This window comes from Diachasma alloeum, unplaced genomic scaffold (assembly GCF_001412515.2).
Source record: "Diachasma alloeum isolate Michigan unplaced genomic scaffold, Dall2.0 Dall_scaffold_00445, whole genome shotgun sequence".
Lineage (NCBI taxonomy): Eukaryota > Metazoa > Arthropoda > Insecta > Hymenoptera > Braconidae > Diachasma > Diachasma alloeum.
In genome coordinates this window covers 26,956-32,001 of record NW_021680584.1, presented here as the reverse complement: position 1 = coordinate 32,001, position 5,046 = coordinate 26,956, and the positions used below count along the sequence as shown (strand labels likewise).

At 29.0% G+C, this 5,046-nt stretch overlaps 1 long non-coding RNA gene across 1 annotated transcript; it reads left to right on the top strand.

The window, feature by feature from the left end:
• The first annotated feature begins 2,868 nt into the window (after positions 1 to 2,868).
• Positions 2,869 to 4,346, top strand: LOC107042394. Its single transcript, XR_001461155.1, has 3 exons — positions 2,869 to 3,427; positions 3,504 to 3,581; positions 4,203 to 4,346. It is a non-coding gene; the product is annotated as an uncharacterized LOC107042394 (long non-coding RNA).
• The last annotated feature ends 700 nt before the right edge of the window (positions 4,347 to 5,046 follow it).

Here is a 5,046-nt window from a genome sequence, read left to right as displayed (position 1 = left end):
ATATATATATATATATATATATATATATATATATATATATATATAAGTAGGGCATATTTTCTCTAATTGGATATGTTGAAATTTTGGAACTACAAAAATTTCCAACGTTATTTTCTCTAGATTAAAACTTATTAGCTTTCTACAACAAGATAGATTTATAGTTATTTTTTCTTATTTTCTACCAGAAAACAACTAAGTTCATGACAAATGAAAAATTCAAAAGCGGCATTCCACGTCAAATGAATCAACCTCGAACCCTCACCCTCTTGAAAATTGATGGCGATTTTTTATACCATTGTCTCAATTTTTTTCAATTTTTTTTGGCAGCCCAGTTATAAAATATGATTTTTTTTATTTTATATGTTAATAGGAGTCCAAATTGTTCATTTTTTACCGCCTTCAAGAATATATTTTATAATTTTTTTTTCATTGATCCATGCAATCAAAACATGTATTTTGAGCCCTCATACAAGATGGGACTCCTCCTGGATCTATTTTTTTTTTAATTTTTTCTTTCCGCAATTCTGCAAAATTTGGTGAATACACCCTTAGATGACGTCGTTCGACTTTTATTATATTTTTAAATAATATATACCATAAAGATATATCTTATATCTTATTATTTAGAAATAAAATAAAAGTCGACCGACGCCATCTAAGGGTGTTTTCACCAAATTTTGCAGAATTTCGAAAAGAAAAAATTAAAAAAAAAAGATCCAGAAGGAGTCCCCTCTTGTATGAGGGCTCAAAATACGTGGTTTAATTGCATGAATCACTGAAAAAAAATGGTTAAAATCAATCGTGACATAATTTGCGAAATTCAAGTTTTTCGACTTTTTTTTTCGAAAGTTCGTTATTGCAAGCATCTAAAAATCGAAAAACAAAAATTGTAAAATATATTCTTGAAGGTGGTAAAAAATGAAAAATTTTGACGCCTATTAAATTAAAATCGGATGGATAGAACTCGAGTTATTGAAAAAAAAGGTAAAATAAAAAAAAATCATATTTTAAAACTGGGCTGCCAAAAAAATTTGAAAAAAAAAATGAGATTTTTTCAAGCCCCCCAATGGTAGAAACAATCGTCATCAATTTTCAAAAGGGTGAGGGTTCGGGGTTGACTCATTTGGCGCGGAATGCCTCAAAAACATCTCATAAGACTTTTGTAAAAATTAATGAGAAAAAGATGTTGGTGTAAGTATTTTAGAGTTCCTATTTGCAAATCATTGAGGTGATGGATTACTGCCATAGTCTACCTAGTAGTAGAATACGAACAATAAATACTATGTACATTAACAGTTATGTATAGTTTTCATAAGAAAGATCTTCTCAAATTCTAGATATTAAGTATTTGAGAAATTAGTAATAACAATGGACGGTTGTCCCATCATTTGAGTTCAATTTGTGTTAATACATTTTATGATTGTCATATTGAGTTATGATCATGACAAAAAGTTCAAACGATAAATGTCGCGTTTAATTTTCCCTAGCCATATTATTTCGATATATATTTTCAGTCAGGTAAAGCGAGATGCAAAGAAGGCTCTTTTATAAGAATAATTTAATTATGAAGTAAACAATAAAATGTTCTTGCAGTTTTTAATGCGTACTTGATTGAAGAAAAAGTATTTTACATAGAAGCAAAAATACCAATAGTATCGCATGGTGTATGCATTGGATATTACTATTAAAGTTTTCTTAATATCGACAAAGTTTATATTTATATTTTACGAGATTCGTTGATATACCAAATAAATATTGCAATTCATTTTGTGGAAGTTGTTAGCTATAAAAAAAGCCCAGAGATCCATATAAGTCGATTCATGCTATTACTAATTTGTTATAATATTTCCCGATGAGAGGATATTTCATAAGATAGAAACGATCTTCCTAGTGAACTAGATGGAAAATCTATTATGAATTCTCAAAATGCAGGAGATATTTTCAAACACTTGCCGGTATAATTTTGCAAAGCGTACCTCAATGTTATTGGTTTTCCATCCTGTTCTTATGTTAATCTTGTTCATAATCCTAATCAATGCATCTAAAGAAATGTTTTTTCATGTCTTTTGTGTTGAAATGAATAATGATCTTTGATAAAAAAATGTTTACATTATTTCCAGGTTTAGGAAATTACATGTATGAAATATTTACGGGGGAGTCGTTTTTATCGTAATTCTCAATATTCCAAATTCCTATTGACAGAATAATGAGAATGACGATAAAAAAAACTTCTTCGCAAATATTTCCTACAAAAAAATAGTTTTTCAAACCACCGTCCTAAACCCATCCTTTTTTACCAAATAAAAGATAACTATTTTGAGGCTAAAGGAGTAATCTTTCAGGCATCGATTGGTTGTCATCTAAATGACACTGCACATCGTCACCTTTTCGATATCCAAATTTCGCCCAAGTAGAAAATCTGCAGAAAGTTATCTCTAAGATGGACAATTCATATACTAATGTCTGTGCAAAAATGATCGTTTCCGTTGGGACGTTGAAAAAGATAGGAAAACGATGACTTCTCCAAAACGATAACTTTTGGACAGGCTTTAGTATATGAATTTCCGATCTTAAAGATAACTTTCCGCAGATTTCTACTTGGGGGTATGTCTTTTTCTCATTGCAAATGAATACGAAATAGACACCTTCGTGCCTTAACAAAATGTAATCAAAAAGATACCGTATCTACGTACAAAAGTGATATCTGTGGGCCAGACATTAAGAATACATTTTTGTTTTCAAAATCGCATCTTTTTGTACTATCGGAAGGTTGTCTCGTGTCCCTCCCGAGATATCTTAAAGACATCTTTTTGGCTCCAGATTTCTACTTGGGATACTAAAGGAGAACCGAGGATATTGTATCGTAAATTAAAATGCGATTATCGATCAATCGATTGTTTTTTTTTCAATTAATGAAAAATCGATACAATGATGCGATTTATCAGGTAAATTTTTTCTCTGTCATTGAATTGATGATGATTGATTGATTGGCGAAAAAATAATTATAACAATAATAGTTTATAAATGGTGTTTAAGCTAATTGAAGCTGAAATTTTATGGTGTAAAAAAGTATGAAAAATGTCTCACAGAAAATTGTGAAAATCATTTTGTTATGTGTGTTTTTAATCCATAAATTGTGTTGTTTAGTGTTAAAAATAAATACTGCATTATTTTGAATTGTGACTTTAATAAAACGTGTTCTTCAGTTTTTATTTTATGACAAAAAAGCCTAATATTGGCAACTCTAATTGACAGGCAGAAGAAGAATAGAGAGATTAACCTCAGAGTTTTCTCCTCTCTATTTATTATAATTTATTGAACTGGTATCAGTGTTTTGATTAATTCTCCAGTCGTTTTATCATTCATTATTGTAATTATCTACTAAACAGTGCTTTTATGCTCAGAAGGAGTTAGAATTGAGGATCATGTGAGTAAAAATTGTTCAATAAAATTAATGTTTCACTACTCAAACATATCCAAATTTATGTATTTTCTGATTTCAGATTTGTTGTTCTACATTCTTTGCTGTAATTTCAATTTCCCGGTGAATAACAAAAAATTAGGCAAAAGAGAATTGAAAGGTAGATATTTTGATTATTTATACATTATTTAAATTGAGTTTCAATATGAAAAATTTCCATTTGGCATTGGTTATGATTTATTTCAAAATTTTTTGGATCTTAGAATCTTTTTACATTACCGAAAAAATTTAATAGAATAACTTTTTTTACTAGAAAAATTTACTGGAAATTGATGAACATTCTCTCTGGTCCAATGCACCAGTTAACTAAATTGTGAGTTAAAAAGAGATATAAACTTTGGAATTCAAAGGAAAATACGACCTGTAGGATATAATTTATCTCGAGGATAAATTTTACTCTAATGTTTATTTGCTCAACAAGGCTTAGTATGCAACTGGGCCTGAGGAAAATAAATTGATGTAAGACAAGAATTGGATAAAATTTGAATGGGGATTTTATCTAGCAATTTCAGGGATTTTTTTTCTCAATCAAATTCACTGGGCATAAACTTAATCTTCAATATTAGTATTGGGGCAAAAAAGAAAAATTCCACAAATAATGCGTCTTACCCCCTCTCGAGTTTTTCTTCTTTTTTTCTAAGTTTTGAATTCCCGTCTATAATATTACGTACTAAACTAATATTGAATGCAAATTCTGATCAATTCATTTTTTTTGTTTCAGGGTGGTGATGTAAAAAATTATATACACATGGAAAAATTTTAATACCAATGAGAAAAAATGTGTTGTTAATAAGAGAATCAATGAGAAAATATTTATCGAAATTGTGCTGTTAATGAGAAAATTAATGTTTAAGTTTCGATGCTAATGAAGAAATTATGAAAAGTTGAAGAAAATATTAACATTTATCAGATAATTTTATTTTTCTTGAAAAATTATAATATTAGAAAAAATTCTAATAAATAATTGAAATTAATAGAAAAATTTGTAAAATTTAATTGTCCATTATAATTAATCCTTACATTAATATATAAATATTTTCATAGATTCCGAAAAAAAAGACAAAATGAATCCCAAAGAAACTCCTCCGAATCCAAATGATAAAGACGATGATATAGTAGGAATTATTAATGAAAATTCTAAAACAAAATCAAAAATTATACAATCTCATGCTTTTGCTAGTTGTACTGACAATACATATTTGAATCAGAGACAACCAGTTGACAATTCAAGGAATAACTCACGGAAACCCCGAATTATGACTCGAATTGTTACATTAAATGATTTGATGTCATCTCCTTTCCGACTCTATGAGAAACACCATCCATCTTCTAACATTTGCAATCGTCTTGGACAAGAAGAGCCTTTAAAAGTAACGAACTCTCCCCTGTCTAACGTACCAGAGCGAGTTTGAAGAAAACAAATTTCATCTCATAAATTATCATTATAAAATAATGGAAGCTTATAAATTATTTCCACAACTTTTGTTGGCGAAATAATTCATCCAATAATAGATAAATTTCTCTCTCCCTCTCCCTCTCTCCCTCTCCCCCTCTCTCTCTCTCTC